The sequence below is a fragment of the Pseudopodoces humilis genome, chromosome 3 (genome assembly GCF_049639895.1).
Source record: "Pseudopodoces humilis isolate 2021_Gansu_Grassland_sample_001 chromosome 3, ASM4963989v1, whole genome shotgun sequence".
Lineage (NCBI taxonomy): Eukaryota > Metazoa > Chordata > Aves > Passeriformes > Paridae > Pseudopodoces > Pseudopodoces humilis.
This window is the reverse complement of record NC_142202.1, coordinates 7,333,904-7,359,020: the sequence shown is the minus strand read 5'-3', so window position 1 is coordinate 7,359,020 and position 25,117 is coordinate 7,333,904. Positions and strand designations below refer to the sequence as shown.

The window sequence follows — 25,117 nt, the reverse complement described above, 5'->3', positions numbered from 1 at the left end:
GCCGATAGCGCGGATGGGGAGCGGCGGGATGAGGGGCAAAACGGGATAAAAACCAGATAGGGATAATAAGGGACAAAAGTTTGTAGTCGGTCGAAATGGGTATTTCTTGCCTCAGGGTTTGGCTCTGTCCTAGCCTAATAGAACGATAAGTAAAGATAAGTGTGGTGGGATTTTTTTTTTTTTTTTTTTTTTTTTGTTCGGTTGGTTGTCCTCTGGGGCTGTTTTGTTTGGTTGGTTTTGGGTTTTTGTTTGTTTTGTTTTGGGGTGGGTTTTTTTGTTTTGGTTTTTTGGGGGGTTTTTGGTTTGTTTTTTTTGTTGTTTGTTTGTTTTTGTTTTTGTTTGTTTGTTTTTTGTTTTTGTTTGTTTGTTGGGGGTTTGTTGTTGTTGTTGTTTCGTTTTGTTTTTTGTCTCCGCAGCACCTAGAGCAGCAGCTCGGGGAAGCATGGAATGGCTCGGGTTGTAAGAAGTAAAACCACCCTGCCGTGGACATGGACACCTTGAACTAGACTGGGTTGCTCCAAGCCCGATCCATCCTAGCCGTGAGCATCCATGGCACAGCTTCTCTGGGCAACTGTGCCAGAACCTCACCACCCTCACGGTGAAGTATTTCTGCACAATGTCTGTTCTCAACCTGCTCTCTTTCAGTCTGAATCCATCCCCCCTTGTCCTGTCACTCCATAGCCTTGTAAACCATTGCTCTCCAGAGTCCCCCTTATTTATGATGCCTTATTTATTAGACCTCCCCTTATAAATTAGGCCCTTTCCGAAAGGCCACAATTAGGTTGCACCAGAGCCTCCTCCCCCCCAAGCTAAACAATCCCAATTCCCCCAGTCTCTCCTCCTAGCAGAGGACCTCCATCCTGCAAACCACCTTTGTGTCCCTTCCCTGGACTGTCCCTGCAAGTCCTTCTTGTGCTGGGGATCCCAGAGCTGGATGCAGTGCTGGAGGTAGGAGAATGCAGAAACTTCAAAATGTCTGTAAACAATCAGTAGGCAATATTTCTTTTTAAATTCCAATATTCAAAAGGCAGTCTATTTTTTTTTTATGTAATTTCTTGAAGGTACTTTGAAAATCCCTGCAGTAGTGCTGCTTCAGAACAAATAAACAGGGCAGAGGTTGCAGCCCTTGAATTTTTGGAATAATTTTGCAGGCTGTATGCCTTCATTTCTATGAATTATTAGGCAGGGTTTTTCAGAAACAATTTGAAGTTGCTACATTTTACATATAAAAAAGGAGTTCTTTCAGGGGAACTACTTCATAATCAATGAAGTAGTTTTTGCTTAAGCTATAAATTATTTTGGGGCAGGCCATTGCTTTGTAAAGAAGCAAGAATATTAGGTGGAGTTCTTGGTTCAATAATAATTCTGGGAAAAAAACATTACTCCAGATTCCAGAGCATGTAGGAAGTATATAAAGAAAAACATAGATTAAAGGGAGTCAAAAATAAAAGCCAAAGGCAAATAAGCTGTTGACTGAGGTGTCATTCACTGGGGGAAGAAAACAGCATGTTCTGCACTTGCTTACAGCAGACCATGGTGTGGGAAGTGCTGTGCCAGTGGATGCCTTATGGAATGTATACATGTGACAAATTCAGAACATGACAGGCAGCAGTTCTGGTCAAGTTTTAGGGTTGTATTTATCTTTCTTTGTTTATTGTCTTAGAGTTAGTTGTTAAGATGAAGTAAAGCTTTGAAATCCAAGCCTGAACAAGACATTAAAATTCTTTTTCAGAAAGGCTGGCTGTACTGTTTTATACCTACATCAGCACTACAGTCCAGGTAACTTTACAATTTAGTATAAATGTTCAAAACTGCTTATTTGTTATTGAGTCAATGCAGATAAAGAAATTGGACTCACAGAATCAAAAACCTTGACATTTTATAAATACTTTTTAAAATAAAGTCCTTCAAGAGAAGGACTGTCCATAGAGAAGACACTAAAAAACAAATACAAAAAAAACCCTGTCAACCTGACACAAAGTAAGGAAGGATTCATGGCTTCTATATTTCATCCAGCACAGCATGCCACACTTATACTTGCTCAGAGTCACTTTAAGGACAGCTGATTTACTCTTCCAGAATTTGAATGCAATAAGGCAGAAGAAAATGCATCTTTCCAGCTCCTCAGATGGGATTTCATGTCTGCCTGCCAGTTCAATAAAAGTGACATTCATTCCTCAAGTTGGCTTCCTCCTCACTTCTCTAAGGTTTATTTGAATTACTTCTGTTTCCTTGATCCCCAAACAGAGGTACAGAGCTGTTATATTAACTAAAATGGTCATTTATGTTGTTTATTTAAAAGTCCCTGAATGCTTGAAGTACTGTAAAAATTACTTCAAATTTCTTAGAGTACCTGCAGCACCTTAATAACCAATTATGATTCATCACCAAAGTGTGGGAACACACTTTCAGCTTGGACAGGTACCTGCTTCATCAGAGGTTGCCAAACAGCTCTGGAGAAACAAATCAAAGGGCACAGGGTTCTTTAAAGTATCTTTTCAGCCACCATTTCTCCCATCCTGCCCTTTGCTTAAGGTCAAGGGAAACCCAGGCTTTCATTGCTATTGCTGCTGTTTATTATGAAACCTATAATAAAGAGCAAGGGCTTTTTTTTCTTCATCTTACTTTTCTAAATTCAACAAAATTCTCTGAGGTGTAAATAACCAAGAGCTGTGTATGGTGGAAGCTTGATAGCTTTGTGCCCTGATGGCCTTGATTGGGTCCACACAAGGTGATGCTTCACAGTTTTCACAGCTGTTATTTCCTGTAGGAAGACGGTGAGATAAGCAAAGTTACTCTATAGAACTATATGGAATATATATTATTTTTATTCTATATAGAATAAATTACTATATAGAAATACTTTCATCTCAATTAAACCCACATGCTAGAAAGGAACATAATTGCAAATGTTTTGTGACCTGGCTGGATTTGACTGCAGTACTTTTGCTCTGGCCTTTACTCTGTTCTGTGTCAGGGAGAAGGTAATACAAAATCACTAAACATTGCAGCATGGACAAAGACAATGAGCAAAGTGACAGGAAATAAGGAAATTTCCTAGCAAGTACAAACTGGCTCTGTGAGCACTTGCAAAGTCAATATACATGAAGCCTCACATTGAAGATAGAAAATGTTCTTTGATGGGTGAACAACTTTGTGATCTATATTCAGTTGGAAGGTGTGAAAGGGAAGGAATTGCTCCCTATAAATCAGGATTTGCTGAGCAGTTGAACTAGCTGCTGTTGCCCAAAGCTGAGGAGTCCACAGGGATTTACAGATCATTGTCCGCAGGCTCTTCATATGTGATCTCTGCAAACTAACAAAGCAGAGAGAATGGACAATGGGATAGCAGGACAAGTTCAGTATTGATAAGAGCTTGGCAATGTGCTTGGCAAAGCTTCACTTGAACCACCTGAATTAATTGTGAGTTATTAATTGAGTGTTAATAACACTCAGAGAAAGAACCTGGCTGACCCTGGTTGGGGGACAATAAAACACCCAGTAGTAGGCAGGGAGGCAAACAAAAACACCATACAGAAGGGGGAAAATGTACTGCACTTCATTTAATAAGGCTGCTTCGTAATCACTAAAAAGATGTTTGAGTGTATTGCTACTTGATCTGAAAGAAAAGAACCTCCACACATTCATCTGACATTTATTAGTGGCAGCTTATACTCTTGATTATTTAATACACTGCTTGACAGACTGTAATTTAGTCAAGAGAGCTTCACTAACCAGGGGAAGAATACACTAGCATAAGGAATTATTTAGTATTGCTGTTTCAGAGGAAAATCATTATATCATGGCTAATACAACTGTTGCTTGTTCTCTTGACCAGGTTGCCCTTCTCCTTTACTGAGGAAAACAATAAGCACAAGCATTTATTTCTTTGGACCCACTTCTAGTGTATGGAAACAGACAACTGTTGCATTGTTTAAAATAAATAAATTACCATTTTTTAGTAAACCGGAATTAAATTTTAGATATTTACATTTGTAGTTAATTAGTTATATCTAGCATATGCATATATATATATAAATGGCAAATAAGTATATTTAATTTTTGTGTTTTATCAAGTGTGAAAAAAATGCACTTCTAGACTATGCTTTCCTTTAGGATGTTCCCTCTCAGACCAGTTTTTTGCTGCTGACAATTTCAGGAACCTTGCATCTCTTGCATCTCTTGCATTACACTGCTGCCTCAGTCCCCTGTGGCAAAAGCTCATCTGAAATTTCAGGGGGCAAGTATGCAACTCCTCATATTTGTTATATTTATCATCATGGTGATTCCCTTACTTTGGGTATGCTAATATGCTGAAGGAGCTGAAATGTGGTTAGCGTCCTTAGTTTCATACAGATGGCTTGATGTGGGAGATAAGAAAAGTCTCATAGAATAAGTAGAAGGCCTTTGCTCACTTTGTTCCTCTTTGCTCTCTGACAATTCATGAAAAGCTCTATGGGAAACACAGCTAGCATGAAGACAGAAAGAAGTCATGTATGCTTCCCTTGGACAACGCTTCATCAGAATGCTGGTTGGTCAGAGGAACAAGTGGACAGTGTTTATTTAGTTAACAAAGAATTCTAACAAGTATGATTTTAGCCAGAGTATTTTTATCTATTTTAGTTAATTAAATAATTAACTAAATAATAAATAAATAATATATAAATAATAAATAATTATATAAATAAATAATATTATAAATAATAAATATTATATAAATAAATAATAAATAAATAACAAATAATTAGTTAATAGTTAAAATACTATTTTTAGTATTTTAGTTAATAGTATATGACTATTAACATAGTCATATTGTTGCCCGATCCGAAGAAAACACAAACAACCGAAGTCGTTTATGCGGTGCTTTATTGAGGGCCCGGGAGCCTGTGGACTAGCGTCCAAAGACAGAGCCCCATTTCACAGAAAAATCACAGGGTTTTTATATGTTTTCTACACGATTTCTTCATCATCATAATTTCTTAATTCTCTCTCACTACCTGGTACGATTATCTCTCTGACATTTAAATTTTGCCAAGAGTACATTCCTAGATTATCTCCTAGTTACACTGCTTACATTGCAATATCTGCCGTATAGTTCATCTGCAGGTTACATGTGGCCTACCAAGCCTTAGCATAACTACTACTAATGTCAAACCAATGCTAACTAATACAGTTTATTGAACCAAATGGCAACAATTCCCCCCCCTTTTGGGCTTCTTCAATCTTCTGCAAGAATGCTCAACTCTTAGTTATCGTTGGTTCTTTCAAATGCTGGGCTTATCCTGCCCAACGACATCTTCATACTTCGGAGGAGGTCGACGTCTTTCATCGAGGCGTATCTCATTGGTTCTTGTCAAGGTTTTTATCACTCTTCTGGTGCGTCTTGTTTCTTTTTCAATGACTCCTAGAACACACTTATAGGCTAACCAAACGATTAATGACAAAACTACAAATAACAGAATGTACTGTACTATTGACGAAACCCATCCAGAAACCTGAAGTCCTAAGGACTCAAATATAGCTCCGATCCAATTATGTTGTGCTTCTTTTTCAATTTCTCTTGTTTTGGATTCAATCGTTTCTAATTGAGAAATATCTTTTTCTACTTCAATGGTCACATTTGGAATATGGATGCAGCAATGGTCAATTTTCGTTTTTAGATATTGACACACACCACGCTCTTTTAACAATAGCATATCTAGTGCCATCCTGTTCTGTAAAGTCATTCGGGATGTGGCTTGTAATTGCAAATTCATGTCTTTAAATCCTTTAATTGTTTGATTCATCCACTCCACCTGACTACTCGATTGAGGTCGCCAAGGGGTGTGTAAGTCCCAAGATATGTCTAACATCCTGGCCACCTCTTGTACTATTCCTGCTGTAAAGTGTGGGCCTCTATCTGATGACAGTCCTAACGGTACCCCAAATCTTGGAATAATTTCCTTCAACAGTGTTTTGACTACTTCCTTTGCCTGATTGGTGCGACAAGGAAAGGCCTCAGGTCATCCTGAAAAAGTGCATACATACACTAAAAGATACTTAAAGTTCTGTGCTTTCGGTAATTCTGAAAAATCTACTTGCCAGTAATCTCCTGGTTCTGGTCCTACTCGTAATTTCCCTAACTGAATCTGTTTCCTAACTATTGGGTTATTTTTCAAACAAGTTGAACACATGGCATTCACCCGTTTTGCCAATGTTAACATCTGGTTAGAAATTACTTCTCTTTTTAGAAATGTTACCAACGCTTCTGCTCCCCAATGGCATTTATTATGTTCCGTCTCTAAGATGGCTTTCATAATTCGGGCGGGAACTACAACTTGTCCCATGATTGTTACATACCATCCAGTTGCATTCTTCTGTGCTTTCAGCAGCGATGCTAATTTTTCATCATCCAGGGAATACTTCGGTTCCTGAGTTAAATGTGGAGTTTCAGGACTCACCTTAGTGGGTATCAGGGCCATTTGAGTCCACCCTTCTTTGGCCCCTTCTCGTGCTGTGACATCAGCTAAGTTGTTCCCCCGATATATTTTTCCTTCCTCCTTCTGGTGACCTCTCACATGCATTATTGCAACCTTTTTAGGTTGGTGTACTGCATCTAGCAAGGCTAGAATTTCAGTTCTATACTTGATAGTAGTTCCTTGGGAGTTCAATAACCCTCGTTCTTTCCACAAGGCGCCATGAATGTGCACAACCCCAAAAGCATATTTAGAATCAGTCCATATATTCACTTTCTTTCCAGAACTTAACATTAGGGCTCTAGTGAGTCCAATGATCTCGGCTCGCTGAGCTGATGTTCCAGGAGCCAAAGCTTTTGCTTCCACTACAGTGGTAACTGTTACCACTGCATATCCCGCATACCTGGTACCGTTTTCTACAAAGCTGGACCCGTCAGTGAACAGTTCCCAATCCGGATCTTCCATTGGAACATCTTTCAAATCCATTCGGCTGGCATACACTTGTTCAATCACCTCCATGCAGTCATGTGCTAATTCTCCTTCTTCCTGCCCACTGCGGAGAAATTCTGCTGGGTTAACATGATTAGTCATTTTTTAGATCTACATCATCCTGTTCTCTCAGAATTGCTTGGTATTGCAGCATTCTGCTGGATGAAAGCCAGTGCCCCCCTTTTTGTTCCAAGCCTGCCTGTACCATGTGAGGGACAAATACCTCTTTTTTCCTTACCAAAGTCAATTTTCTGGCTTCCTGGATGAGGATCACTGTGGCCGTAACTGCCCGCAAGCATGACGGCCAACCAGCACTTACTGTATCTAGGTGCTTCGAGAAATACCCTACCGGGCGTATCCAGGAACCAAGTCTCTGAGTTTGCACTCCCAGTGCCAATTTTCTGTCTCTCATTCACATACAACTGAAAGTCCTTGTTTTAAATCTGGAAGGCCTAATGCCGGAGCTTCTTTCAATGCCTGTTTCAAGTCTTCAAAGGCCTTTTTCCTCTGTCGATTCCACTCAACTGCGGTTCTTTCAACGCTTCATATAATGGTTTAGCTAGAAGTCCAAAATTCAGAATCCACAGCCTGCACCACCCTACCATTCCTAAAAAGGACCTTAGTTCTTGATGGTTCCTGGGAAGGGGAATAGCACAAATAGCTTCCACTCGATTGACTCCCAACCGTCTCTGGCCTTGGGTGATTTTCACATCCCAAATATATTACACTTTCTTTTATCAGCTGTGCTTTTTCTTTTGACACTCGGTAGCCAGCTTGGCCCAGCATATTCAACAGAGCAATAGTCAATTTCAGACACATTCCTTTTTCTGCTGTCGCTAAAAAGATATCATCCACATACTGGAGAATGACATAAGAGGAAGGTAACTCTCTTACCTCAGCAGTCTTCCATTCTTCCAATTCCTTCGCCAGTTGATTTCCAAATATTGTAGGGCTGTTTTTGAATCCTTGCGGCAGTCGAGACCAGGTGAGCTTGTCTCTTTCTTCCAGTATCAGGACTCTCCCATTCAAAGGCAAAATATTTCCTGCTTTCCAATGCCAGAGGGATGCAGAAGAAAGCATCTTTCAAATCAATAACAGAGAACCATTTAAATGTTTCTGACACAGATGTTAATAAAGTATACGGATTGGCAACCACTGGGTGAATGTCTTTAGTAATGTTATTAATTGCTCTCAAATCCTGCACTAGCCGATACTTACCATTGGGTTTTCTAACTGGAAAAATAGGAGTGTTAAAGTCTGATTCACATTCTTGCAAAATTCCTTGTGCTAAAAGCTGAGTTATCAAAGGAGCAACACCCTGTTTAGCTTCTAACTTGATTGGGTATTGTTTTATTCTCACTGGCTGAGCTCCTTCTTTTAATTCTACTACCACCGGCTGAGCAGCTTTTGATTTTCCTGGATTCCCAGTCTCCCATACCCAAGGTACTACAGCTTGATCTACTTCAATAGGAATAGGAGAGGGATCAATTTCTTTTATTACAAACAATTTAGCAATTTCCTCTCCCGGAACCTCTAATTTTACCCTCCCATTTTCGAATATGATTCTGACATTAATGATGACAACAAATCTCTCTGCCAAGCAATGGCTTGGGCAATTAGGCATGTACAAAAAACTGATGATCTAATTCTTTTCCTCCAAATCTCAAATTTAATGGTTGCAAAAAGGGTCTCTCTTCTAATTGTCCCGTTGCCCCCACTACCTGTATGGTAGTATCGCTGATAGGTCCTAACCTTTTGTTTAAAACTGAATGCGTTGCCCCCGTATCCACGATAAACTCTTGTTCTTTCCCATCAATATCAATCCTGACCCTTAAGTCCTGTTCTAGTCAGCTTTGATTCTGATAATTTCCCAATACAAATGCTTGGGCGCCACTTACTACTGGATTCACAGGATAACCTGTTGGTGCATTCACTGGCATTCCTCCCAATCCAGCTTTCATTCACTGGGCACTCATTCTTCCAGTGTCCTATCTGACGACAGAACGCACATTGATTGGGAGCAATCTCTCCTTGCTGGGGACTAGGAGGGCCATCCCCCGTCCTCCAAATTTAAACATTCTGGAATCCTGCCCTGCCGCGTCCAGAACCACGACCGCGCCCGAAACCACCTCTGCCTCCCCCCCTTTCACTGGCTTGCTGCATTATAGCTAGTATGTTCGCCTGCTGTTTCTTGGCCTGTTTCTTTCTCCCTGTTATTATAAACTTTCCAAGCCACTTCTAGCATTTTATCCAGGTCCCGAGTATCTTGTCCTTCTAATCTCTGCAGTTTTTTCCGAATATCTTCCTGTGTTTGACCCAAAAAGATTAAAGCAAGCTGCAATTTCCCTGCTTCACTGTCAATTTCCAAATCAGTGAAGCGTCTAGCAGTTTCTTTAAGTCTTTCTAAAAAACGCCGAGGGAGATTCATTCTTATCCTGCCTGACAGAATACAGTTTTCGACCAATTTAGCGTCTTAGGCATCCCAGTCCTGATTCCTTCTACTAACAACTCCTGGTACATCTTGATGGATTCCATTCCTCCGACCCTGTTTGGATCCCACCCTGGATCATCGCTCGGAACTAAGTCATTTACTGTTTTTACTGTACAACGCAGCCTAATTACCTCTCGAGCACGCTCTTTCATTGCCTGTAACATCATCTCCTTTTCGGTAAAATCCATCAAAGTGTCTAACAAAACCTGCATGTCATTCCAATCTGGATTCTGGGTTTTAATTATCATTTTGACCACCCGGGCCACCCTCTCCGGATTCTCTCGGTAACAGCCTGCTGACTGCTTCCAAATCACCAGATCTCCTGGGGAGAAAGGCACTTTCACAAGCACTTTCTCTCCTTGGGGTCCCATAGCTTCCCTTAAAGGGGCAATAAGCTGGGATTCCCCGTAATTTTTACGTCCCTGTCTAGTTCGTGCCGCAAGCAGAGTATTTCGCCGATTCTGGGGAGTAACAGGGGAAGGGGTTTTAGGTCGGATAACAACTTTCTTAACATTCCCCGGTACTGCCGTTAAATTTGCTACTTTTTCCTCCTCATCCTCATCCTCAGTGCTGGTTTCTGGTAACGGTGGATACAAAGAAAGAGGAATGGGGTGAGACAGAGGGAAGAGGCGAGACAGCAGGAGGGGTTGAGACAGCAGGAGCGGGGGGGGGGTGAAGCAGGAAGCGCACCGGGTGACACCATAAAAGACAAATCCTCCTCTGGTCAAAAGGTTAAGGCTAAGCACTGAACACATTTAGATCCTTCTTTACAACCCCCGCACTTAAATTCTTTCATCTTTAATACCATTATTCCACACTCAGTCTGCCATTCCTTTTTACGGTGCAGTAAATGAGACAAGTCTAAATACTGTATTTCATCCCATTTTTCATTTTCCTCCAGATAGCGCATTAACGAATTTATGGTGGCAAAATCCCCAGTACCATTCTCTGGACATAACGGTCCTTCTTGCTTATATTCGGGCTACCAATGATTACAATAGTCAATCATTTTATCCTTACTCATCTCCTGGAAAAACCTTTCACTTTTCCACCTCTTCAGTAAACATCCCAGTGGGGTATTTTCTGGGATACCTTTATTAGACTGAACCATAAACTTAAGTGTCTTAAATGGCATTTTAAACCTTACTCACAGCCGTACCAAAAACTCGGTAACCAATAGCAACAACCAATATGCAGCAATATATAAAACAATAAAACCACAATCAATATTAACAGTCCAACAAAATCAATCATACCACACACTCACACAACAATCACTTCAATACTGAGGTAGTTTCCTTTTTAGCAGCAACAAATTCAACCAACAATTATATCCAAAACAAACAAACAAAAAGGACTAAATACCAAATAAATACCAAATAAATACCAGACCAATCCAACTTGCCGCTTCTCGACGCCGCGAGGGGCAAGTGCCGGACCTGCGCAGCTTTCGCCGCGTCTGACAGCCGGCGCCTAGGCTTCCCAGACCAACCAGACGTCTTAGCCCAACCCTGCGAGGATCGCCGCCTCGTCTTATGAGCAGGCACCCAAACCAGAAAAAAAATAAAGCACCTTCGGGCTTACCTTTTGCAGTCGTCCGTCAGGTGCGGGGGTCGGGCACGAACCGATGACTCCCCGAGAATCACTCGGTGCCGGCGTGGAGTGGATCAGAACGCGAACCGGCCCCAGGCCACCTTCGGAGTCCTGCCGCGGTCGCCAGAAAACTGTTTGCCCCGATCCGAAGAAAACACAAACAACCGAAGACGTTTATGCGGTGCTTTATTGAGGGCCCGGGAGCCTGTGGTCCAAAGACAGAGCCCCATTTCACAGAAAAATCACAGGGTTTTTATATGTTTTCTACACGATTTCTTCATCATCATAATTTCTTAATTCTCTCTCACTACCTGGTACGATTATCTCTCTGACATTTAAATTTTGCCAAGAGTACATTCCTAGATTATCTCCTAGTTACACTGCTTACATTGCAATATCTGCCGTATAGTTCATCTGCAGGTTACATGTGGCCTACCAAGCCTTAGCATAACTACTACTAATGTCAAACCAATGCTAACTAATACAGTTTATTGAACCAAATGGCAACAATATAGTATATAAGGCCTTGCATGATGGTAATAAACTTGATTCTCTTTGGAAGCAAGAGGGTCTGTGTCTTCATTCACGACAGCTTAAAATTAGTTTAGGTTGCTGGGGTTGTCCTTTTATTAGTATTAAATGGTGGCAGTAACATCTGTCCACACTGCAACTCTTTGCTGGGAAGAATTGCAGCTAGCTGGTTTGATTTATTGTTGTGCAAGAACACTTGCATTCCTTTCCTTTTGCTTTCAAACTGGGTTATTTTTTGTATAGTTTTATTGGAATCAGCATACTAATGCAGTGTAAGTGATGTGATTTACACTGTGCATTTGAATTCAATACTTCTGAATCCTCATGCATGAGATACATTGCAGTGTAATAAAACCAACACTTACCTACTGAGCTGTATTAAATTGCCTAGTTCTTTCCTTCCCTTCTTTGTAAAAAAATCTCACTTAGAACAGCCCTCCATTGTGAAAATCTTGAAATGATGTGCTGGGGTCCCTGATGAAAACCACAGACATCTGGGGGTGCTGCTGAGATGGAAATGATTCTGTATCTGTGAGCTCAATAGGAGGCTGGAGCTGATGTCTGCTACAGCCTTGGAAAACTTTGGCGTGGAGGTGGGTAGGAAGCTTAGCTTGCTTAAAGCAGCATTGCTGGGCTGGAAGTCAGGGAAGTGGGTGGGCACGGTAGACTCAAATAGCTCATGGCATCACTGAGGATCTGAGGAACCCACTCTCTGGACAGGGAGGGACTACACTATGTCCTGGATGAAAGGGCACACATCCCCTTGAAAACACAGACTGATAGGAAAACAGAGACAGGTTTCCCCAGCAGGAGGACTTCAAGAGAAGAGATTTGGCAACACCAATGCTACCTGAGGAAAGAGGTCTGCCCAGTGGGGATGTCTGCAGCACTTACTGGCAGCTTACCATCAGCTCTATGAACAATAAGACGCTGTAAAGAAAGTCTTAGATTTCCAAATGCTTCTTTCTTAAGCCAGCACAGCTTTGAAATTGCTCAGATCCATGCCAGCATCAAGCTAAATAAGCTTATTTAATAACTAGTCTTATGGTTAATGACTGCTGCAGTTTGGGCAAACAGCAGTAGTAAGCCCCATGAACAAGTTCTGCCTAGGCTTATATTGAGTTTCTGCTAGTTCCCTGTACAGATACTAATAAAGCTCATGAGCTATTTCGATTGTCTCATTCTTTCAAACATTTATTGATTTAAATAATTTAGTTCCCAGTCACAGTAGACATTGGGGAGCTGATAGTAAATCATACCAACTCTGGTACTTTAGATGGCTGTAAATTTACCACATCTGGTAGACTTGAGCTGGCTATAAATTTTTTTAGTGGTCCTAATGCTTGTCAGGCTTTGGAAAAAACCTGCAGATGTTGTGCTGTCTTATGTTTGGAGCAGTGCTAAGAGCCTTTCAGGGCTTATTTTGCATTTAACCCCAGTGTCGCAGAGCCCTTTATAATGTTACGGTTCTCTTGTGCCATCCTCTTGAAAAAAACTTACATCGAAAAAAAATAGTGTAGGTCGAGATCAAAATCAAACATAGCTTTAACTTCTCCCCACCAGAGTATCATGCGGAGCAGCTGCACATATATCGGCTTTCTAAAAGGCTTCATGATGGCTATGATTTATGCAATCGTGCCTTCAGGAATGTAAAATAAATCTCAGCTCTGTGAGATGAGACTTTACCTCTGAATTAATAAATTCCCCACCTCCACAGAGCCAAGTGAGAACAGATGCTTGGATAGATGAGCATATGAAGGTGCTGGCTTCAAATGAAACGTGCAGGTGCATTAAGTTAATCCTTTCCACCACAATTATTGTTACAATATTAAACATTCAATATCCAAAATCAAATTAATTTTTCCTGGTTTCAGACTGAAAGGCAATTATTTCACACACGGCTGGTTATAATTTTTCTAGAGAAAACTTGCTATTAAAAGGTGGCTAGGAGTGTTTTGTTGTTTGGTTTAGGATTTTCCTTTTGTTTCTCTCAGGAAATTTTATCTGATTATATTGCTAAGAGACTTTGACCAGTACTTAAGAAAGGCAAAATAAGTAGCCACAGCTCAGGGGAAGGGTGCAGCTGGCTACTCTCTCTTTGCCTGGGGGTTTTTCTCTTGGAGGGGCAGAGATACCGTGAGATTTGGGCAGGGTGGAGGGTTTGGGTTCTTTCTCTCGCTCAGTGGCATAAGAGGGGAAGGAGGCTGTGGTCGCTGTGGGGAGAATTCCCCACCACTGCGGGGTTCTGTTTTCTGCTGCCTTCTCCTACCATGAGTGGAGCTCTGCTCCTAAGAGCTGCCAATGCACTGCGACCTTTCTAACACCCAACCTCACCAAACAAAGCACCCTTCACCATCTGCTGGGGTGTCTCAGGGGAAACCCAGGGACTCCAAGCCCTTCCCTGCCCCCAAGGGAGCCTCTCTTGGCCGTGTTTGGGAGCTGGGCAGCCGCTGCCCAGTGCCGCTGTTTCTCTGCCACTGCCCTGTTGTTTTTTACTACACTGTAGCCATGCACCCCCTGCCTGCCAGAACGCCCCGCAGCCCCTGCTACAGCTGCGGAGTTTCTGCTACCTCTTGCTCGCTACCCCAGGTGAGCCCACCCTGCCGTCCCAGCTCCCAGGTTCCTGCTGCTGCTGCCCATTTTTGCCGCCCGGCCCGCCCGCCATTCCCGTGTGAGGGGAACGCGGCCGAGCTGGCGGCACAGCGCCCCCTGGCGGCGCGGGGGAACCATCGCACCCGCCCTGCCCGGCCGGGAGCCACCAGCGCCCCTGGCGGCTGCAAGCGGAACTGCAGCCAGGGGAAAGCGCCCGCGGCCGGGAGAGCCTGGGACTGCGTTTGTGGTTCTGCTTGTTGGCGCTGCTGGCACTGCTTGTCTGCCTTGTTAGATATTTTTATATAAATAAAATAGTTTTCTTATGGCTATTACCATATTTAGCGGCTCAGTCTTCTACCATCCTTTTCCCTAGGGATTACAGATAAAGCCTTATCTTATTAGGACAGTTGACCCATACTCCAGTCTGCTTATCTGTTGATGCTAATGTTAGCATTAAATACAACAAGATTTCATGCAGTAGTGTGTTGGGACATAAATGTGCTCTGTACTTACTCAGAAAAATCCCTTTATTTCTCTCCAAATTTGCCTTATCCAAATCCTCTAAGTGCTTTCTCAGGGAACTTTATTCCAAGAATGTTATTTGTCTGCTTTTCCCTGTAGATAGCGATCAAATTGCACTGAAGTCAATACAACATTTCTCAGTGGTTTTCAATGTTTTACCTTTGGCTTTGCATGAATTTGTATTTTCCCAAGTTTCTTCTAATTTTATTCTAAGCTTGGTTATGTCACTTGCCTTCATTTCCATTGAAAAAAAAGGGAATAAAAAATGAAAAGAGGAAAAAAATACCAAGGAACAAACTGGGTGTAAAATACATGCAGAGATACTTTTTGTGCCCTTGGACTTCCAGTGTCCAGCCTCAAACATTCATTATTGGGTACCCTAAATCCACAGTGTAGATAACTCACTCTTTCCTACCCTGAACCTCTCTGGCAAAGGGAAAGCAAATTTCTGCCATGAGAAGGAAAAGATGTAACACTAGAAATACAGAAGAAAGGTTAATTCTTATTCCTTTCTTATATGCCATCAACCAAATGTTCTTTGGCCTTGAGGAAAGCTTCTTTTCATGCCACGCATGGTCTTGTTTTGCAGCCTGATGTCTTCCAAGGTCAATGAAGACTGATGAACATTTTCCTGCCTTAAATCTAGATACCCTGACAGTAAACATAGCTGAGTTCCTGGGTTTAGCAGGCCTGACAGGTGCCCTTCACAGCCTATATCTGTTGCTGGGAATGTTGGCATGAACATTATCTGTTTTGCTTCTCCAGGTGAAGAATGAAGAAATGGTGCTCAATGCTAAATTCTGTGGTCCTTCAGCACTGTGACTTGTTGAGGGGTACAAGATGGCAATGTCTAGGTACTGAGTCTCATGTCCTGCTGGAAAATCTGTAAGAGATTTCTCTGGAAGAGACCTTGCAGCCTCAAACTTCCTCTGTCTTTAGCACCAATCAAAGTGATAAAAAGAGTGCTTAAATGTGGAGTAAGGGGGAATGCACTGCCTGTGTTTTAAAAAGCCAGGAGTAAATGGCAGTGCTGTATGTACACAAAGCATTTCCTTGGCCTCATGGATAAAACTGTGCTGCCATACCCAAGAGCTTGTCCCTGACATAGCCTCAAAAAATACAGCTATTCTTGATCCCAAGTAGTGACATGTTAATGTGTTGTGTAAATCCCAGGCTACTGCCAAGAGAACATCTCTAAACATGGCACTGCAATAATTTATTAAATGTTATTAGATCTTTCTGCAGCTTGCTTGTTTGCTTGTCAGGCCTTTTCATGTTTTCTTTTGGACATAACAGATTGCCTTGGTGTTATTGAATGATGCACCAGAAGAGAGCAAAATAGAGCTCAGAGACTGCCACTATCCATGAATTGTAAATAATAAGAACTTGATAAGAAAAAAAAAATCAGAATATCTCCCTATTATATTTAATAATGAAACAACATACTGCTATGTTCTTGGATGATTGGATGTTCTTGGATGGGAAAATTAATGAGTTGAACAATAGACAGTCTAATTTCTCTTTCCAACTGTGCAGAAATTAAATGTCAAACACTACCACTTATTCTTCATTTACACTTCTCCGTAGCATACTTTTCATTATCAGGGTCCTTAAGTGAAAGTGAAGCAGGAGAGGGGACAAAAACCACCTCACTTTTAAGAAGCCAGCAACACATTTAAAATGCTAGAGTGTACTCTGTGAAACCCAAAGAGTGCTCTTTGTAATGAGAAAAGTTTCTGTGTAGGGCAAACTTCTGTTGTGCAAAGCCATCTCCCATGAATATTTTGAAATAAAAATGTAATGGCTGTGTTTTCCCAGTTAGAGTTCAAGGTGACAGTTGTGTGTCAAAGGAGTAAGTGGTATCCTACAGAATATATATCTAAATGTGAGCAATACATTTTCTCCTCTGTTGTATACATTGTTTGCTTATTTCCACATGAAGTATGTTTAAAATGCTTTGAAACTGAACAGAAGTGGAAAGCAAAAGGAAAATTAGTTCATAGAAGAGTGAATGAAGCAATTAGCAGGAGATCAAAGCAGCAGAGGCAGGCTGGTGACTTTGTAGCTCAGTTCTATCTAAGCTTTGGCTGAAGCTGTTCTGGTTCAGTTCTGGATCAAGCCCAACACAGCTTAGAAATGACGATGTACACTCAGTGGTTTGAGTCTTTGCTTGGTTAATTCCCCTGATCCAACTCAAAGGTTATTTACAAACTCATCTCTCCTGAGGCCCAGCAGACCACAGAAAACTTTTAGTGTGGATGTTGGTGTTTCTCTGTCCTACTACATCTGCACCTTGGCAGATCCTTCCAGAGCAGAGCAAGGAGTTGTGCCTGCTTCCTCACCCCGACATTAAACCAGTATGGCTGTAAAACCTTTGCACCCTGCCTTGTAACTCAAAGGACAGTCTGTGTCAGGGGGTGCCAGTGAGAGTGCCACCTTTCAACACAGCTAGCCATCTGACCCTCTGGCCAGAAATTTGGAGGATCCCAGCACAAGTGCTATCTGCACTGCAAACAGGCCACTGTCTCCTATTCCAGCCTCTCATGGTGCAATACACAAATGTTTGTGATGGGCTCTCCAGGAAGGGATGGACTTGGAAAGTCAGGCAGTGTTCACTGATCACAACATCCAGCTGCTGGATGAGCTGTGAATGGTCTCTGCCAAGCACAAGTGGAACGGTCACATCCTGGATTATATTATCACCATTATAACTGTGAATGTCAAGAAGAGGGCTGGATGAAGATGACAAAGAGGAGAGGGAAACAAAGCAAACCTGCTACCATTTACCAGTTCAAGCTAATTTCTCCAGCTGTGGCAGAACTGGCAGACAGAGCACTGGCACACAGCCTGGCACAGCAGTGGTTGCTGCTGCTGCTGCTGCCAAAGGCACTAAGGTCCTACCTTGTCTTCTGCAATTGCTGCTGCTGCTCTCCCTGAGCTACTCCCAAGGATGGTGCTGGCAGTGCCAGCTCCAAGTGACCTTCCTGGGCTGCCCCAAATTCCTCACTCCTACCCACATCCTCCAGCAGCACCCTGGCAGGAGGATTGGCTTGTTGTCCATGGCATTTCATTAAAAAGAAAAAGAAAAGGGCAGGAAAGACCAAAATGGAAAATACCAAACCCCAGTACTGGTGACAGCTCATTAAAAATATGCAGCTACCAATGAGAATTTCAAGCTGATAGCTTGATGCTTAGTTGTTTGAAATTGTTGCTGAAAGCTGCTGGAAATGAGATAATTCTACTTGTTTGATGTGAATTTGCATAGTACTTCACTAAGTCTGTGATATAGGGATATCCTTTATTTTTCATCCATCAGGTGTCTCCATTTGAGCTTTCAATTGGGAAGCTGTAGTGAAGCCCTGGCTTCACTAGGGCCACTCATCCCCTGAGAAGTTATCCACGGCAAGCTCCTCCACTGGAATACAAGCATGAGTTCAAAAATGTACAAAAGTGATTTGTGCAAAGTGAGTATGAATACAGACTGAAACTTGGCTTGAGAATGAACCCAGGAAAGCAGACTGTGTGCATGGACTAGAAGGACTGTGTATGTATGCCACTAGAAATCATCAATAATGTTTTTTCCTCATAATTTTGACAGACTGAAAAATCAGAACAGCCCAAGAAGGAAGTTTCTTCTGGCTGAGATAAAAGAGTTTACAGTCTGTTTCAGCAGAGACAGCAGAAATGACATCTGAGTCTTCATGGCACCTCAGGTGTAAAAAGCCCTGCAGCAGCAGGGTTGGAGGACGATGCTGAGCAAGTGTTTTCTCCTAAGGACTCCCAGGACTGGAGAGATGAATAACTTTCCTATGAATTGATCCATGACAAGATAATTCCTTCCATGGAGGACTCTCTTCATCATTTTAGCAGTGAGCAGTGACCTTTCTGCATCAAATTACCTAATGCTAATTTGCTAATCTGCAAATTGATCTGGGGCTGATGACAAGCTCCAGCCCAATGGTGAGTCCCACAGGATGGGGAGATGCCAGTCCTTCTGTCCCCTCCCTGGTCTGCCAGCTGGAAGGGTATCTCAGCAAGTTCAGGCAGAGGTCCTGGATGATGTCTCCCTCTTACTGTGATAGGACAAGAGTATTAAAGCAGGTAAGAGGTAACCGTTGGGGTACTCATTAATTTCTGCCCTTCCAATCTATTTGCATGCAAATGCAAGGAAAGGCAAGTGGTCATTGTCAAGGGGAGTGTGCATCAGAAGGGCCTGAATGAAAGACTTAATATCACTCATTATTAGTAAGGTCCAGCCTGTCATCTATCTTGTGTGCTTGGAACCTGTTCTGCAATCCCAGGAAAGGATGATGGTGTTTCTGAATGTGCAGGTCCATTGCAAGGCCCCAAATAAGAGCAAGAAGGAAAGGTGGTGGTCAAAAGTCAGTCCAGGGCAGTGCTTCTTGTCTTCTTGTGAGGAGGCTGGAGATTCACAGCAGTTCCAGAGATCCCACCTTTGAGTCTGAAGATTATTTCCACTGCAGGTGGAACTTGCTTTCTCAACTCCTAATGAAGGGTAGCAGAGAGGGTTTTGGTGACAATGCAAGGAAAACCCTTGGAAATGCTTCATTAATTCTATCTGAACCACATGTTTATTAAAGATATACAAAAGGAGCAGAGGAGTGTTTGGGAATGCATGCGCCTTGACTTTGGTTAGGATCTGGGTTTGTAATTCTGCCAGGAGTTTCAGAGTGTAAAATATTTAGTATTTAGAAACTGACAGCTGTTTTTCTGGCCAGGTTTTTAAGGAAAGGAGGTTGAGGTTCTTGGTGTGGGTACATATATTTATATACCTATATATTGATTTTTTTGAGGGGGGTTCTACTTTGATCTTGTCTTGGGGTGATTTTATGATGATCTCTATTCACTAATCATCTGCTCCATGCCCAGAAATGGTTGTTGTGGCTTAAGGTGGGTCCAGGGGTGGAGGCTGAACCTTGGAGCTCTGGCGTGGGTTTTTTGGAAAGCCACTTCTGGGCATGCTGGGTGCAGTGGGGACCGGCATTACTCTATTGCTTAGCTAGCTTAGTTTTTTTTAGCTTAGGCAAGAAGTTTTTTTTTTCCTTTTCTCTGGCCTTGGGGGCTGTGACAGTGATCCTCTGGTGGTCTTTGTATTTTTTCCTTGAACTGTTTGGTTTGATTTTGTTTCGAGATCAGAGAATCAATGGAAGATGCATTGATTATGGACCAGTGGACACCTAAGAAGCCACTCTGCCTGGGCTGACCTCAGAAAACCTTGCCCAGCCAAAGAAAGGACACTAAATCCAGCAGCTTTATCTGCTGTGAAGAGGAGACAAACAACAGAGATTCACCAGGTTTCCATCTGTTTTTTTCCCTGACCTGCTGTGTGAACTTGTTTTCTTTCTGGAAAGAGAAAAGCTGGTGCCATTTTGTTCTTCCTGCCATGTGGCCAGCTGTTATTTTTCTCTTCCCTGGCAGTTTAAGTTTTCTTTTTCTGTGATGTGGGTGTGTGTGTATGTGTGGAGTAAAGTTTGGACAATTCACTGTCATTTACTCTTTTTTTCCCTATGCTCTATGGACATTTTGTCAATAAACAATTGGGGTTTTTTTCACTTTCATCCACTAATACTCATTTCTTTTCTGTGGGAAGGGATTGCTGAAACCCTTTTCTTTAGAGAAAACACTCATTCCAGAGAATTTTCTCCTAAACTGGTCTCTAAACCAAGACAGATCTACGTCTAGAAGTCTCAAAAAGAATCCTTTCTGACAAGTTTTGTAGAAGCCAGACCGAGAACAGAGCGACTTTCCCAAGTCTCAATCCTTAGAACACCCACTGATCAGCTTGACTACAGGATGCAGCCCTGGGAAAGCAGCCTTTCTTTTGAGACCTCCTCTTGTAAAACTCACTTGTCCCTGACTGAAATTGCAGGAGATGTTACACACGGCGTGTAATAATTTCATGGGGCAGACTGAACCAGTGGGAGCTTCAAGCAAAGTTCAAGCAAACTCATTGCTGAGCCAAGGGGCAGGAGAGAGAAGAGTACTCAAAGCTGGTTACATCCCATGGATAAGGCTTCATCAACACTGCTGGACCAAACCAGGTCAGGCTTTATTCTCCATAGACTGCACACAGCATTCATGTCCTGGCCTGGTGAAGGAAAGAACTTTCTGAAGTAGCAAACCATGGAGAATTTTAGGAGGATGGGAAAGCCTGGGGATATTTTGCTGCTTCATGCCAGTTGTGGGTGTCTTAGCTGGTCCAGCTCCAATGAGCACTCAATGGAAGTGGAAAAGTGTTTTCTCTGAGTGTGGAGAAGCTTATATGCCCTTGGTGGCTGAATGTCTCAGAACACAGCACGTGGACATGTATTTACTGAACAACATGTATTTCTCCAGAAGCTTTGCTGAGCAGAAACAGGGAAAGCACAACTGTTTGAGAGGAGTTACTAGATGCTACATTTTGGTTCACTTTCCTAAGAGCCCTGTGTAGCTTTTACCATTGCTTATATTCTTTTATCTATTATGCATGCATGTACATGTCTATTTTTTTCTTATACAATTTTTAGCTTATTTTTATATTTTTCTCATGTGTTTTTGTTATTCCTTGTCAGATAATTGCTCATCTCCCAGAGTCCTCTATAAAGTTTTCAACAGGCTTTAATCAGTTTGCCCAATGCATTGGTGAGGGTTCCCCTGCCTGAATGCTTGGCTCCTGCAGTGTGTCAGCTCCTGTGCTCACCACAGTGACCCAGTCCTTGCCTGATTTCTAACAAATATTGCTATTTCTGTGATTTCCCAACACCCCTCTTCTTTCTCTCCCTATAATACCTCTCTGTCATGGCAGAGCTGATCCGTTTCCTTCTTTTTAGTGCTCCTGTGATCTCTGGATACATACTACATGATAATCTCACACTGGTGCCAAAACTTCTGGCTTTCCTCTCTTACCCTTGAAGTTTATTTCAGCACCACAAGCTGTCTTCCTCCTTGCATCTTTACCCTGTGTTTGTCCTTTCATATCACCTCAGGAAGCCTCAGGAAAAAATCCACATTAGAAATTCACTACTTTCTTTTCCATCTCCAAAACTTCAGAAGAGTTTTTAATCGCCAGCTTGCAGGTCAGAGGTCCTGTCTGGCTGTTGAAAGCCTCCTGGATCTCCAACAATGTACTCTGCTCATTGTTGCCTCTCTTGCTTATTGTTCCTTCCTCCCTCTTTCCTATATGGCCCTATATTTCTTCCTTCTTCTTCTAAGCTGCTGCACCAGTTAGACTTTCTAACCCCTTGCCCTGGCCCATTCTTGTTCTCATTCCTTCTCTTTCCTGAGAAAATTGAACATACAATAGTTTCTGATTTGCTGTAAAACCATCCCTTGAACCTGACCTCTCTATTCAAATGTCACCTCATCTCTCAGCTGATCTGTGCACTGCTGGGGACATCACCTTTATGCCTTCTTTCTTTGTCCTCTCCTTTCACCAGCCCCATGGCATTTCTTTTTGACCTGGTTTTCAGCTGTCATTCAGTGTTTGATAGCCTTCCATGCCATCCACTGTGACCACCTCCACTAGTCAATCATCCTCTAAATTTCTTCTGTCCTGGCTGTGTTTCTCTGACCCTGGTTCTTCCTGCAGACCTCTGGAGTGCAAACATGGGGTCTTTCTGTCTCTCACTTTCCCCTTTTTGCTATCCTCCTTCTCCCAGGTCAGTTGTTCATCTGTAAGGTCTCTCTTGCCATTGATACTAATCTTTTGTCAGGTGATGATTTTACTGTCACATCTCTTTTATTATTATTTCCCCTTTTTGGAGACAATATGTTATCAATAGGAGTCATGCTAAAATTGAGGTGTTAGGGTCCGATATCTTCTGTGTCTTGGCAACTGGGTATTTTTGGCTTGTCAACAGCTTAGTGGCTTGAATGAAACTATGTTCATACAGCATTTTAAATGGTTTCTCCACCCTGGGTGTAGTTTCCAGTCACTGACAGCACCAAATAAAATATTTGTTATATCATAGAATCAGAGAATTGCTTGGTTGGAAGGAACCTTAGAGATCATCTCCTTTCAACCCCCTGCCATTGACAGGGGCACCTTCCAGCACACCAGGCTGCTCAGATCTGTGCAAGACCACCCAACCTGGTCGTGAACACTTGCAGTGATGGGGCATCCACAGCTTCTCTGGGCACTGTTCCAGTGCCTACCCACTCTCATAGTGAAGCATTTTTTTCCAGTATCTAACCCTGCCCTCTGTAAGTCTGAAGCCATTTTAGCTTGTCTTGTCATTCCATGCCTTTGTCAAAAGTCCCTCTCCAGCCTTCCCGTAGCCTATTTAGTCACTGGTAGGCTGCAATGAGGTGTCCCTGGAGAGGAGATGTCCCTCCTCTTCCCCAGGCTGAACAACCCCAACTCTCACACCCTGTCTTTGTAGGAGAGGTGCTCCAGCATGTTGAATTTAATGTAAAATTAAATTTAGTATTTTTATTCTCTCACTTTTTGCCAAGCTGATGATAATTAGCTTTCTCTTGTTAAACTCAAAGGATGGAGTCGGGGCTGATACCTAACAGGAGAGCTGCTGTAGAAAAACAATGCAGATTTGTTGTGTTATGTATCTAAATATTGTTATTTGATTATGATGCCTATGTATTCCATTTCTGCTTCATGGAGATGTTTCTTTCCTTTGCTGAGACAGCGCTGCCTGTGTCTCTGCTTTGCCAAGCCCGTCCCTCTAGGTACTGCAGCATGGTGAGATGCTGGGTCCAGGCTTTGTCCCCAGCCCCACGGTACCAGCGTGGTGGCAGCCCGACCTTGGTGGCATCTCACCATAGGCAGACTGGCAGAGAGTGACAGTGACTGCACGCACGGTTTTAACATCATCTCTTAAACACATATGTATGTACATGTATGTAGCCAAGAAGAAAAACATATATTAAGAAAAACACAGAGTGTAACCTTGCTGCCAATGATATCCTGGGGTGTATTGGGAAGAGTGTGACCACTAGGTCCACGGAGAAGATCTTCCCCCTCTACTTGGCCTTAATAAAGCCACATTCTGGGCTCCTCAGGACAAGAGACAAGGAGCTACTGGAGCTGTTACAGCAGAGGTTACAAAGGGATCTGGAGCATCTCTCTTATGAGGAGAGACTGTGGGAGCTGAGCTTGTTTAGTCTGGAGTAGACTCAGAGGGAATCTCATCAATACAAATATCTCTGTGCCAAGAGGAGGGTGCCAGACTCTTCTCAATGGTTCCCAGTGACAGAACAAGGAGCAATGGCCACAGACTAAAGCACAAGAAGTTCCAGCTTAACATGAAGAACTTCATTCTGAGGGTAGCAGAGCACTGGAACAGGCTGCCCAGGGTGGGCATGGAGTCTCCCTCTCTGAAGATACTCCAAATCCACCTGGATGTGTTCCTGTGTCACCTGCTCTAGGTGACCCTGCCTTGATAGGGTGGCTGAACTGGGTGATCTTCAGAGGTCCCTAACAACCCTAACAATTCTGTGATATATGTAGAAACACATCGATACATGTAGATATAAATGACATATAGATACATAGCTAAATAGAAATACATAGCCATCTACCCCATACATAGATATAGGTGTATATAATATGTATGTGCTCTCTCTATAAAATAGATCTATAACCCCATGTATAAAAATTTCTATGTATAATGGGGAGATATTTCTATTTCTATTTCTATTTCTATTTCTATTTCTATTTCTATTTCTATTTCTATTTCTATTTCTATTTCTATTTCTATTTCTATTTCTATTTCTATTTCTATTTCTATTTCTATTTCTATTTCTATTTCTATTTCTATTTCTTTCTACTTCTATTTGTGTGTGTATATGTGTGTATATATGCACATATATGCTTATATAAAACAAACTGGTTATATAACCAAGTGTACCTAGGTGAGGGTTGGCCCTTTTTTAGTTTGAAGCCACACCAGGGGCAGTTCATGTTGGACTTCAGGAAGTTTCTTCACAGAAGGGGTGATTACAAATTGAAATGAGCTGCCCACGGAGGTGATGGGGTCACTGCCCCTGGAGGTGTTTAAGGAACGACTGGACATGCCCTGGTCTAATTGACACGATGGTGTTTAGTCAAAGGTTGGACTCGATGATCTCAGAATTCTTTTCCAACCTAATTGAAGCTCCGATTCTGTGATATATGTATGTATATGTATATATATATGTGTGTGTGTATATATATGTATATATGTGTATATGTGTATATGTGTATATATGTGTGTATATATTTATATATTATACATTATAATATTATAATTATACTTATATAATATTATATAATATATAATAATGTATATTATAGATTATAATATTATATATTTATAGATATAAAATATATATAAGTTTATATATGTGTATATATTTATAAATGTGTGTGTGTGCGTGTGTGTGTGTATATATGTATGTATATATGCAGGTATAGGAGCATACGCTCCTTAAATAAATACATATATTTCTC

At 42.0% G+C, this 25,117-nt stretch overlaps 1 long non-coding RNA gene across 1 annotated transcript; it reads left to right on the top strand.

Annotated features, from left to right (window-relative positions):
* The first annotated feature begins 12 nt into the window (after positions 1–12).
* LOC148184567 (uncharacterized) lies at positions 13–4,092 on the top strand. Its single transcript, XR_015772285.1, has 3 exons — positions 13–948; positions 1,733–1,779; positions 3,839–4,092. It is a non-coding gene; the product is annotated as an uncharacterized LOC148184567 (long non-coding RNA).
* The last annotated feature ends 21,025 nt before the right edge of the window (positions 4,093–25,117 follow it).